This window comes from Choristoneura fumiferana, chromosome 17, assembly GCF_025370935.1.
Source record: "Choristoneura fumiferana chromosome 17, NRCan_CFum_1, whole genome shotgun sequence".
Classification (NCBI taxonomy): domain Eukaryota; kingdom Metazoa; phylum Arthropoda; class Insecta; order Lepidoptera; family Tortricidae; genus Choristoneura; species Choristoneura fumiferana.
The window spans coordinates 6,075,723-6,090,259 of NC_133488.1; positions in this window are offsets into that span (position 1 = coordinate 6,075,723).

Genomic DNA, 14,537 nt, shown 5'->3' on the forward strand with positions numbered 1-14,537 from the left:
GAATTGTAATCAAAGTCAAAGTCAAGTCAAAGTCAAAATATCTTTATTCAATTTAGGCTATAACAAGCACTTATGAATGTCAAAAAAAAATCTACCACCGGTTCGGAAAAACCTCTGCTGAGAAGAATCCGGCAAGAAACTCAACGAGGTATATTTTTTTTTAAACAGATTTACAAATTTAATTTTTCATAACAAGTGGATCACTATAGATTAAAGATGCGTTGGAAGCCAAGGCTAAGATAACCACATGTACCGATACTTTCTTACTGACAAACGTACCAGAAAATTCGCGTGCCTGTGGTTCTACGGTTTTTTTGCCCTTATGTTCAATAATTTTGCGAAATTGACCTTACCACATATGCACGAAAAAGTAAGCGAACTTGCTCACATAAACCAAAAAAATACACTGTGACCGCACACGCTTACAGCCAGTGCAGTGCGCAAATTAAATAAATTAACAACAGACGCCGCGACAAAGTTACTGCACGCGCCTCCGCCGACGACGTGAAACGGTAGCAGCGCGTCACTACCAACCACACCACGAAAGCGCGCGATCGGCGATGCGGCGAATGAATTATCTGTTCATAGCGCGGTCAAGCTTACTACTGCACAGCGGTTAATAAGCCACCGGCGCAATGTATCGGAAACCTGCTTGCGGCTCGGTGGACTGTGCAAAACGGTAGCGTCAGCTCTGATGTTTATGGCGCTGCGCAAGAGTTGTGCGTTCGATTTTCAAATTAATCAATTACGTGAGAAAGCGGGGTTAGTCCTAATTGGGACTAGTTTTTCGCGTAAGACATTTTGTATCTATGACACGTGGAAAGCGATTACCTTTATTAAGCTTCCGATATTTGTAAAGGACCTAAAATGATATGCGATGTGACTAAATTTCTTATGTTTATTTGCGTGTCTTTTTTTATGAAATACTAGCTTTTGCCCGCGGCTTTGCCCGCGTGGAATTCACTTTTCGCACGCTGTTCCCTCGGGAACTGTGCATTTTTTCGAAATAAAAAGTAGCTTATGTACCTCTTTCTCCAATAAACTATCTGTATGTCAAAAATCAAGACGGACAAACATACAAACACACACACTTTCGCATTTATAATATTAGTATGGATTGGGGTAGAATTTTTTTCCGGCTATACACTAAGCATATGCTGAGTAAAAAGAGTTCGTTCTAGCAATTGGGTAAAATAATAATCCTGCTGCCATTTGCCTGGATTACATTTCGGAACTAGATAACAAACTTACTTATAAGGTAAGATGAGAGAGAACGTGAAATTTACATTAGAAACCAAGTAATTATAAGGACAATAGGAGCATCTTGGACCACACTACCTTAACAAGTGTCGGAAAAACTTTTGAGTCCATCAAGACAATTTAAGACCCTATATTAATCAATCATGATTCATGATGCCTTCACGCGTTGATGAGAAAAAATATCTTGACAGACAGACAGAGGGACAAAGTTCCTTTATAAGTATGTATGTCGAATTTAATCCACTTCTAGCTATCGGAATGACTTGAAGTTTGTACAAAAAAAGGACCGCCTTTTTTTGACAGAGAGCAAAAGAGCTTGTAAAATCCTACTAAAATCCCACTAATATTATAAATGCGAAAGTTTGTAAGTCTTGTTTGTTTGTTTACTCGTTTGTTTGGTTACTCGTTTGTTTGTTTGTTACTTCATCACGTATAAACCGCTGAACCGATTTAGATAGAATTCAGTACCTATAAGTACAGATAGTTTGAGTCACAGAGAAGGACACTGGATAGTTTTTATCCCGGAAAATTGGATAGTTCCCGCGGGATAGCGAAAAACTTATTCCGCGCGGACGGAGTCGCGGTAACTGCTAGTAAAAGATAAATCTTTTTTCCAAGTACCGTACCTCAGTCGGCAAAAATGAATCCTTTTAGAATCACTTTGTTTGTCTCTCAAGAAGCGTGAGGTAACCAGCTGAAATTAATTACAAATACTCAGGTCGGCGACCCCTTGGAACAATAAAAAAAAAACTTTTAAGTCAACGTAACCAAAAGAAAGAGTCATTAAAAGCGGTGTTTCCATTGCCGGGAAGTCAAAACCTATAAGGTACAGTCATCTGCATAATGTCTGTCACAGTCACAGCGGAGCATGGAAAAATATCCGACATCCTACCGACCCTAGGAATAGAGTCATCAGCTATTTATGCACGCTTTTGTGTCAGGCATTAGTGGCAGTGGCAGTACTTATAGTTGTCCGAGAAACTTGAAATTTGGTATAAAGGTAGCTTTTATAGCATAATCAATAAGAAATGTCTAAAATAGTAGATTATTGTCGTGGCCTGGAAGTAGGCAATTGCTGGCTGACTATGAGTATTAAACGGACGAGCTTGCGAGTCCGTTTAACTAATCGAAGCCAGCAATTGCTATTCCAGCCGAGACTAATATAAAGCTTTTCTCAAAAATGGTGAATAATTCTGAAATAGAATAAACTTTTTCTCAAAATATATTATAAAATTTAATGTTATTCCAATATTTTTCTTATGCTTTCCCGCCTTTTTCATTAAAAATAAACTGTAGGTGTATTTTTCCACCGAAAACAACACAAGCTATTTCAGACCCAATAGAAAAAGTCCGGAGTTCCAACAAAATATCTGATACCGGCGACTTGGCTGTATACGACTTGTGCCAACATTTCCATGGCCTTTTTAACTTTAAAAAAAAAATGTGACTGATTGCAGGCGCGCTAATTCATTATTATCGAGCTAGCGCGCCTGCAATCTTTTTTAACTTTTTAATTTTTCGCTGACCATAAACTATGCACTTCACCTTCTGATATGTAAAGAATAATGTCAACTTTAACGGACATTTTTGAGAAAATATATATTTTTGTCTGTTTATCTAACCAACAGTGGCCCACCGGCCGCCCAAATAGGACTACGGGACATTATTTGGGTAAGGCCGCGAATTTTGACCAATTTGGACGTTTAAAATTTGGAACGCTGATAAAAAAAACTGATAACACCTAGAGGTTTAATTTTTTTTTATTATATTACACGATATAAACTCTCAAGGTCGCAAATGAGATAATTGATTTAAACCCTCTTAAAAAAAAAAAAAAAATATATTTCCGTCCAAAACGTAACGAAAATTGACTATTTTTCTTGACCACGAGTACTTAATACCTTATTATTTTCATGCTATTTAACTTCTCATGATCATGATTTTGTTAAAACAAAATTTTATGACATAACGATAGTTCTACCGATTGCGGAATCATGATAATCAAATAATTTTCTTGTTTTATATTTCTTTCTTTTCACGTGCCAAAATTCCACGTTTTCGTTACGAATACTTAGGTGCATGCGATCTTGGCTCCGGCTTTTACGGAAATATCTGACGCTACACCACTGGTAACCAATCCAAAATTACACCTACCGCAGGATGTTCCTTACCTACCAATCTGTATGGAGCCTAACTCACGCTTGGCCAGTTTTTCGACGAACGAACCGACAAAAGTGCCAACATCAAAGCCCTAATCGCGAAGCAATCAAGAATTATAATCGCGATCCGTAAGCAGCATTTACCGTTATTCTAGCGGCGGCGTCAATAAGCACTTGATTCATTAGGTCGCAATTAAGGGTGCGATAAGGCGAGTCATTACGTATGCTAATGCGACTTAATTCCAACGAGATATGCGCCCCTGGCTCGCGGCCGATAGTCATTATGGAAGAATTAAATACTTTAAAATGGTATGGGAAATATCGATTGCTCACGCGGAACTTCTTTAACATTTAGATATTGTCTGTCTGTGTCTATGTCATTACTGGCACTTGAGGTATTCCATCTTAGGCCTCTAGGTTGGCAACGCATCTGCAATACCCCTGGTGTTGCAGATGTTTGTGAGCGGTGGTGATCTCTTACCATCAGGAGGCCCACTTGCTCGTTTGCCATCCAGTCGATTAAAAAAAAAACCATATCCATGTATATATATATTATATGCCTATGTCTTTTTTTACGTATGACGCGTCCGTGCATTTTTTTTAGTTTTATTAACAAACTCGAAAAACTGCTACTGTCATTTCAAACTTCAATATCTCATAAACAATTGAAGCGATTTCGATGAAATGTACCTTCAACCATCTCGGTAAAACTAGCTTCCTATCGAAAGAACCATCCAATCGTTTCGAAGCTATGATGCCAAAGGCACAGATAACGTCAAACTTACATAATAGTACCGTGTCACGAGAGTTGAAGTGAATGATTACACGCAGCTACATGAAGAACTGATTGCATAAAAAAAGAATGAATGAAATGAATGAGGGAATGTCAAAATCCCGCTGTCATTACACGGCATGTTCTTGTGTGTGAGACCTCAAATCTGGCGGCACTTAATATAACGTCACGGGTTAAAGTAACAAAACATATCCAATTTTAACCAGCACTCTACCTCGTTATTGTCCTCGCCAGTGCACTGCAAATGCAACTGATCAGCTCAGCAAGTATAGGGTTAGCAGTTAAGTGACACAACAGCGGAATCGCATCTCGCTCATTGACGGGGGTTCAAAGAATTGATTACTGCAATATAAACACAATAGCGTGGCGGACGGCAGGTCCGCTTATGATTGAAAACACAGAACTAACCTTTGTCTGTAATCCACCCATCCCCATCCTCTTTAATGGAGGAAATAATAATAATAATATCATGGGGCACTTGACACCAATTGACCCAGTCCCAAACTAATCAAAGCAGTCACCAGCACCAAATATCTGATACAACAAGTGTGCGTAAATATATGATACGACTCTATTTCTAGGGCTGGAAGGACGAGTCAGAAAATTTTGCATGCTCCGCTGTGGCAGATATTAATGCTGGTGACTATACTATGAATACTAGGCAATGGATAAACTTACTTATATAAAAAATACATATTAAACATCCAAGACCCGAAAACACACATTCGTATTATTCATAATCTGCCCCGGCCCGGAATCGAACCCAGGACCTCGAGCTTCGTAGTCAGCTTCTCTAACCACTTGGCCATCCGGTCGTCACGTACCTATTGTATTTAAATGAGAAAAAAAAATGATAATAAATCATTGCATAAAAAACTTATAAACAAGAGTCTACGGCTCTGGATCCTATGGATAGGAGTCCCTGTGTATTTTATATCAAAATAGCTTTTACCTATGACTCCGTTCCGTGGGAACTATGCAATTTTACGCGATAAAAACTATGACGTATAAGCACTCCTCTATCGTTCCCCCCCCCTCCTCCTCCAATAAGCTCAGCTGTTTGCTTAAAAAAACATACTTTGATAGGTACTTAAATCGAAAACTATTACATATTAACTATGTTTTACAAGTACTGAGTAATAGTTGACTGAAACTTAATACCTACAGAGTATTTTCCGTTTTCTTTTTGATTTTGTCTAATTATAACAGAAAGTTTCGTGATTAAATAAAACAAATTCCCATTTAACAATAAAGTAAGGACTCCATCTTTGTTAACTACCTAGTGATAAAATCGAAGCCAAAATACCGCAATAAAAATGTAATTCAGTAACCTAGCCCACTGTAACCCTGATTGCCTGATACCATATCGCCACGCGGTGTATTTCGACACATTTGCGTTTAAGTGCTCGAAAGTGATAATTTTCGATCGGTCCCGTTGTTGAGTGAACGGATGAATGAGTGAACGAATTGTTTGCGGAATGAACGATTGGCTCCGCGTTTTGTTTAGCGTCGACGTTTAATTTGCGAGCTGTTGGGGTAATTGGAACAGGTGTGTGTTGTGCATCTTTAATTAGTTTTGTTGTGATACTTGTGATTTTTTTCGCAGAGGCTTGCGTTTGTTCACAGTCACGCCTGTTGGTAAGCGAAGACACGGACTAAGATGGTGCGCCATAAATGCCCATTCAGCCTAGATTTGAAAACGGCCAGATGAAGCGACCAGGGAACACAAACACAAGGAATTGCACTCCTGAGAATTCTGATAGTGTTATCATAAAATTGAAGACCTGTGACATAATTTTGTGTGTATGTCTGTGGTACCGTAGCTCTTAAACGGGTGGACCGATTTGAATTCGTTTTTTTTTATTTGAAAGCCGGTTTTCTAGCGATGGTTCTTAGACATGTTTCATCAAAATCGGTTCAGCCGTTTTTAATATATTGAACTTTGAAGTGAAAAAGTCCAGGGTTTTCCAACTTTGGTTCTTTAGGTTATCTTATCGTACATAAGTCTATCGGATCGTCTGGCCGGTATTGTAAGAAATTAAGATTAAGCCGTGGTGGCCTAGTGGTTTGACCTATCGCCTCTCAAGCAGAGGGTCGTGGGTTCAAACCCCGGCTCGCACCGCTGAGTTTTTCGAAATTCATGTGCGGAATTACATTTGAAGTTTACCACGAGCTTTGCGGTGAAGGAAAACATCTTGAGGAAACCGGCACAAACCTGCGAAGCAATTCAATGGTGCGTGTGAAGTTACCGATCCGCACTGGGCCCGCGTGGGAACTATGGCCCAAGCCCTCTTGTTCTGAGAGGAGGCCTCTGCCCAGCAGTGGGACGTATAGGCTGAGATGATGAATATACATATACCTACTCAGCAACACAAAATTTGGCCCACTCTACATTCAAAATTATCTATTACGAGTACTGCATACATTTGAGGGCCAGATTTTTTGCCGCTCAGTATATTATCACAATACTGAAGACAAACTAAATTAGCAATATCAGCCAGACGGTCCGATAGACTTATGTACGGTAGAAAATTATGTCACATGTCTTCAGTTTTTAACCCCCGACGAAAAAAGAGGGGTGTTATAAGTTTGAATGCTATGTGTCTGCGTATGTGTGTGTATATGTGTGTGTGTGTGTGTGTGTGTGTGTGTCTGTCTGCGCAACGTAGCTCTTAAACGAGTGGCCCGATTTGAATGCGTTTTGTTTTTATTTGAAAGCAGGTTTTCTAGCGATGGTTCTTAGACATGTTTTATCAAAATTGGTTCAGCCGTTTCAAGATCATCAGCTCTTTTGTTCGCTGCGGTAGGAATCTTAGACGCATAATGGGTATTTACTTTACTTTCAAACATATTTGAGACCTAAAATTTGAAACACCCATGTAGGTATGCTATATGACTATGCAAGATTATGGAATTCTCAGCCAGGATATCCAGAACACTAATAATAATAAAACTACTAATAGGTACACTCTTGATAAAACCATAGCAGATATATCGTGTTTGGATTCGTTTTGATCAGTATTTGATTCTACATCCCCTGGTGTTACAGATGTTTATGGGCGGTGGTGATCTCTTACCATCAGGAGACCCACTTGCTCGTTTGCCATCCAGTCGAATAAAAAAAACATACAATGCAATGGTGGCAACAGGATGAGCTGATGCTGCAGCCAGGATATCCAGCACACTAGTACACTCTATAAAAAATAATAGCACATATGTCGTGTTTGGATTAATTTTGAGCAGTCATTGATTCTACACACAATGCAGTGGTGGCAACACGACGAGCTGATACTGCAGCCAGGATATCCAGCACACCAGTATACTCTTGAAAAAATAATAGCAGATATGTCGTGTTTGATTCCTTTTGATTCTACATACAATGCAATGGTGGCAACACGATGAGCTGATGCTGCAGCCAGGATATCCAACACACTAGTACACTTAAAAAAATACCAGTTTTTATATACCAGTTAAAAACCATGAAATAAAAAAACTTCAATTAAAATTTTAAAAATCCCCCGACAAATCAAAAAAACGCCTAAACAAACGCCGCCAAAAAAGACAACTAAAAAGTAAAAATGAATGATTATGCACTCAACCCAGTTCTATTTTCAATATTTCAAATTTAAATAGGTACCGAACGGATGCAAGGGGGTCTAGAAGACTTGTATTCCAGCAGCCAGGGTTAAACGGTTCTATAATAAAATTACAAAAGATAATACGCTTTCATTGAACAGTATTAACATCATATTAGTATCTACAGAACCTAGTAAAAAAATAAATGCGTGACCGCGAGGACTGGATGTTAATATTTTAGGCTCCATTTCCACCAGAGATGTGCCAGGGTGTATTGAAAGGAATATGTTTTTCATGAACCAATAGAAATGCTGCATGTACCTCGCCTCGCTCCGCTCAGCTGTTTCCACCAGAGTTGTGCTGTATGGGGATAGGTAAATGAAGCGTTTCTATTGGTTCATGAAAAACATATTCCTTGCAATACATCCTGGCACATCTTTGGTGGAATCGTAGTCTCATTAGACTTTTATAACGATCACGTAATACGTCAAAAGTAAAGTGTGATAATGTTATGATGAACCGAAGTAAACCTACAATCAATTCTTATCCAAAAACTTGTACAAACTTCCGCCAGCCTCAATTAAGTTCAAGCTTCCAAGCAATAACAAAGTCCGTCCACGTGCCGCGAACAGAACACGGACCATTAAAAAACCCTGTGTATTCATAAAAGCGGTGGTCAACGACCGCAAAAAACTATCGACGGATAGAAAAAAAATGCACAAAAATGACGGTGCACTCAAAAAGAGCCGTAGATTGTCGCGGTGGGCAATGTTATTAATTCTTGGGTAGTCGGGGCTCGGACCGCAGCCGAATCGAAAAATAAAATGATCATTTGCCCGCTCATGTCGGGGTAGCTTTACTGTGGGAATAATTAGGGTTACTATCGCTACGGCTTTTTTTTTACTCACGGTTTCCCTTTACTAACTAGTTTTATGATTCTTAAATATCCAGTAACTAGTACTTAATGAAAAAAAAAAATACTTCAAAATGTTGTGTTGTGTCCTTACCAGATAGGTAGGTAGTTTAACTACAAGTTAATTTGTAGGTACGATTATTTTTCGAGATAGTTCAGTAGGTATTTCGTCAAAAGATACATATTATATTCAAATAAAAATATGTATCGAAAATGCGTTTAATCAGAGATGAGACCTAAGACGTCGGATTAATTAACGCTTCCACAAACCTCTAATCACGAAGCAGTAATTGTATTGACTTGTTGTATAGTCGTTGCCTCTAATACTCATACCTGGCGACCCAATTAGGCCGAATCGGTAACTCTGAAACTATAAGATACTAGCCTGTCTGTTTCCCGCGATTCCGTCTGCGTAGAATTGTTTTATGGCTAACACGCGGGAACTATGCAATTTTCCAGGATAGAACTATCCTATGTCTTTTCCCGGGACTTAAACTCTGTATACCGAATTTTATCTGAATCGGTTCAGCGGTTTAGACGTGACGATAGTTAACAAACAAACAGACTTATGTACAAACTTTCACATTTTATAGTACTTAACTAGGTACTCGTAGTAGGATAGAATCTGTTCTAATGAAATGAACTTCGATTTTTATAACAAAAATACTGCATTAATGAATAAAAAAAATATATTCAGTTCGAGAGTCGAATCTTTTATTCTTCACAAAAGCTTTGGTTCTTTTTCTTCAGCACCACCATCACCACCTCCCAGGGTTTCGATTTGCCCTTTCTACGAGTCGAGCGCGAGTCGCTTTGAGGTATTTTATTTTTCTACACCGAAGTTAGGTAAGTATATTATACTTAACTACTTATACCTATCTACCAGTACCACGTACTTTTTTAGTCAGAATAGAACCTACACCCGGCCCCTACGCACACGACTGCACCGCCAGCCAACTTTTTCACTGTTTTATAAATCATTAAGTTTAAAACCAAAAAATGTCATACGCATTCGGCGCCAGATCGTCATACGATGGGTCTCATGCAACGCCCGTATGTGAACAGCGGTTTAATGAAGAAGATTAATTATCAATCGATGTACAATTTACTAGACAGGAATATAATAAATAAGCTCTTTGAATGCTGTGACAAGTATGTGTAGCCTTATTAAAATAGAAGTGCATGATTTAAACATGCACATTAGATCATGAAATCGTAAAAAATAGTTACTAAATAGGTACCACAAAATGGTCTGCCTAGGCATTTGAATTTGCCCATCAACGCCTTAATATGCCAGTTGGCCAATAGCGCGACTGATTTTAGTAGTTAGGTACCTCTAAAAGCAGTGGTCCCGCGCCGCCGCAGACATTTAAGAATTTGCCCACATAGAAAAAATATGGGCCACCCTCATAGAGATGGGGTAGGTACAACGAAAACAATGCAAAATGGCGGAGGACATACATTAATAGAGGCAGCAGATACAGGAAATTATGATCAATAAGGTAAATTATTAAGTTCGTGACTTACACAACAAGGTACTGGAGTTTGCTGGGTTGGTATTATGTACAGTTCGATCCTTAAAGACTGTAAGTAGGTATCATATTATTATGTATCGATGTAGATGATATTTTTAAAATTCTTCCGAAAATGCCAAAACTAGTTGGATTGTTGCTGAATTACTAATCATTGAATTCATCATCTCGGCCTACATTAAATACGTCCCGCCATTTCGCACAAGCCTTCTCATTCTATTTCTTTCTCTCTCTTATATCTAGAGAGATATTTTCCTTTACCGTAATTAGTCCGTCAGTAACCTGTTAATTGATTGAGTTGAGGCTTTACTTTTTTAACTTAAGCCTTAGTCTATATTCTAAATTCCTCGCCACTTATAAAACCTGGCTGGCTCTACTTAACATGACACTATTATGCTGATTAGTAGCAATTTAAATTCTATCTCGGTTGCTTTTAAACTTATTTGCATGGAAAGTAATTATAACGGAGTGTCAAAGTTCATTAGAAAAACGCTGCAGGACGTAACTAACGAGTACATAACACCGGACAGTCACTTGAGAAAGCTTTTTAAACCCTGACGTAAAAAAGGGGGGTTATAAGTTATACCCCAGTCTAAATCGCCAAATCGGTTGGATGATTTCAATGCAACTATAAACCTTCGGAGCGACAGTTCGACACTTACTTTCCCAGTTTTGTTCGAATTGTACAAAAATAAACTAGGTATGTGGAACGACACCAATGTCATCACAAACGACAACACGCCACTTACATCCACCGTTTGCCCGTAACTCTCGTGATGTCGTCAGTGCATATATTGGAAGGCCTGGCCATGGCCATCGTGGCGTTCTAGGTAGAAGCCCTTTGTTCAGCAGTGGTCGTCGAATGGAGACTGCGGATCGGCAAGCGCAGCGAAGGTCGTCCACCAACGAGATGGACGGATGCCCAGCGGGGCAGAAATTCAAAGTTCGTGTCGTTCCGTTCCCTCTGCAGGGCTACCACGAAACTCGAAACTCGAAGTTCGTATCGTACCGTCCCTCTCGCTCTCGTATTAAAAAGTATAAGTGTCAGAGGGACCGCACGACACGAACTTCGAGTTTCGAGTTTCGTAGTAGCCCTGCTGACACATATTACTATTTAATAAGAGGGACGGTATACGAACTTCGAATTTTGGAGTAGGCCCTCTGGTTGAAACCACGGGTTCAAGGTTGCAGGCCGCTTTCAATCAAAGCAACTAGAGGTCCATGGGGGAGGTATATGTCCTACACAATGGACGTCCTACGGCTGGTTTGATGACGATGATGATGATGATGATTAACGTCTTCCGGCTGATGATGATATTATGTGGGAATGTACATAATACCATCCATCCGAGGGTGCTGCTTAGAAAAGGCTAGTCCAGATCTGGGCTACGCTAGACGCAGGCGCAGCCCGAAGAGATAGGCACAGCAGCGCTCATTAAAATATGCAAATGCTCCGAGACATTACGCAGATAGGTGCTTCTGACTTATTGACTGGATCGCTTTATGCAGGATGCCACGAGTATTCATGATAAACTTTTTTTGTCAAGAATTAGATTGAAAGTTTTTTTATATATATATAGGGTACCTACCTGTTTCCCGTACTGCTTACTATCTTTTGGTGTTAAATGACTCTGTCATTGTATTGTATAATGTTTTAAATTTTCGTGCTTTTCAGTCCTATTTACGAACACAAACGGGACTTATCACGCTAAACAACGAGTAATCATTTAATGAAGATGAAATTTGGTAAGATATAGTTTGTAACCAGGGGAAGGACATAGGATAGTTTTATATCCAGGAAAATTGCATAGTTCCCGCGGGATAGTGATTAACGAATTCTACGTGGACCGAGAACGGCGAGTTCTTTATAACTTTATTATTTTGATGATGAAGTTTATCCCTGATTTTCGTAGTTTTTTTTAGAATCGCGCATTTTCTTTTTGTAAAATTGCTTCGTATGTACCGGGCTACAACACACCAGCACTTGCGACTTACTGCATACCGCCGTCCGCGCGTCACTCGCGGCCGCGCACCTACCGCGCGCTATTTAGCATCATCACTAATGTCGCGGCCGCGCGGCCGTCCGTCCGTCTGCGCCGGCCATTATTAATAAGTATTCCAACAAGTAGCGTGGAGGAAGTTTTTTATTTATTTCATTAGTAGGTATTTAAAGAAAGAAAGAAAACATATTTGTGACATTTAAGAAATAGAGACGGATTTAAGAAATAGAGTGCAGGTGGTAAGACCTTGTGCAAGGTCCGCCCGGATTGCTACCACCATCTTGCTCGGTAATCCTGCCGTGAACCAGCAGTGCTTGCACTGTCGTGTTTCGGCGTGGAGAGTAAGACAGCCGGTGAAATTACTGGCACTTGAGGTATCCTCTTAGGCCTCTAGGTTGGCAACGCATCTGCAATACCCTGGTGTTGCAAATGTTTATGGGCGGTGGTGATGTCTTACCATCAGGAGACCCACTTGCTCGGTTTCCATCCAGTCGAATAAAATAAAAGACAAATGGTCACGAAAGTTCGGTGAAAGACAATATCAATTGGGAGGTGACGTGTATATCGGCGAAACAATTCAAAGGTGTGAATGAAATTTTCAATCTGCACGGCTCGCGTAGAAACTGCTCAAGCTCTCTCATTCCCAGAGAAGGCTTTTAAGCTGCCCTGCAGAATTAGACGAGAGTTTTCTGTGCAACGTTCATGAAATCCACGATGTAATTTTTGGGGAAATCTTAAGATAATTTTTGCGAAATCCCGGAATTTCAATTCAACTAGACCTAATTGATTGATTTAAATTATAATTTGAGATTTGCTCATTTCAATTTTTCGTGAATAGGTTTTGCGAGGATCGTGGGTTTAAGTCCGGCCTCACGTGCTAGGCTAGCCTTGACATTTTCGAGTTTCATGTGGGAAATTACCTTTGAAATTTACCACGAGCTTTACGGTGAAAGAAAATATTGCGAGGAAATCTGCACAGACCTGCGAAGCAATTCAATGGTGTGTGTGTTTGTGTGAAGTTCCCAATCCGCACAGTGCCCGCGTGGGAAGTAGGTACGGTGCAAGCCTTCTCACTCTGAGAGGAGGTCTTTGCCCAATAGTGGCACGTATAAAGGCTAGGATAATGATGATGATGACTCAGTTTTGTAATAAAAAAATATTGCAGGAAGGCAATATTTTTGTGGCGACTTTACTTATTTCTTTTTTAACATCATTAACGTAGGTACCTATATTAAAAAGTCTGTTTCCTCAGCAGCCGGCGCGGGCGCAGCGTTCGTTTTGTTCATCATTACACTGCTCATTACAGGAACAGATCACTCGCTTAATTTGTGCATTTCCGATCCAAAGATATTCAAATTTCAACCCTAATGACGCACGGGAAATGCTAATAAAATGTTAATGCAGCGAAAGCGGTTCTCCCTGCTGCAATAAGTGACAGATTTGCTTGAATTGACATCTAGGGCTTGTTTGCTTGGATACTTGGATATGAATAAGTCACGAAAGGTTTTTTGTTCGTTTAGTTTTAGAAGCATTGGATTGCGCTAGGAATGTTAACTAATGGGAATACGTTTTGTTCTTTAGTTGACGTATAATATGAGAAAACGTAACAACAACAGATCGGAGAAAGATAGGGAGGGTCGAAAAATCCATGTACCATCAGCCAAATAAGTGGTCTATCAATTTTTAAACAAGTTCCTATCAAATGGGCGGTGGTGATCTCTTTCCATCAGGAGACCCACTTGCTCGTTTTCCATCCAGTCAAATAATAAAAAAAATGAATATGTCGCTAAAGTCGAACTTTCAAGTTGACACACACCCTATTGGCATTATTGTTTTGTGACATGCAAAAGATTATCAACTACTGCTACTCGTCTTGCCGCCCTAAGGCCTCTTTTCACCTCGGCACCGACGACCACTCAGCTGGACCAGGCCCCCCTGCTGTGGCCAGCCCTCTTCGCTCCGGGTTCTTCTCTCCGACTCCAGGGAAGTGTAGGCCAGGGAGACCGAATTATCAGAACCGACTTCTCAATAAAATCGCTTGAACTACTACCTGAGATTCTCGTAATACTTTTACTTTTAATTTTGTCATACTAGGCCCGTTATTTTTTGTGATCAATTTTTAATAAAAAAATTGTTAAAACGTCTTATTGTTTTACTCAAAGAGTAACCTACTAGGCCTCCTTTAAGGTCAAACCTCCCCTCCAGAGGTCTGCCCTTGACAGGTGGAAGACCACATATTTGGCAGATGGTACCTACACTACCGTCGAACTATTTGATTCCTGACCTACCGTAGAACGTTCTCAC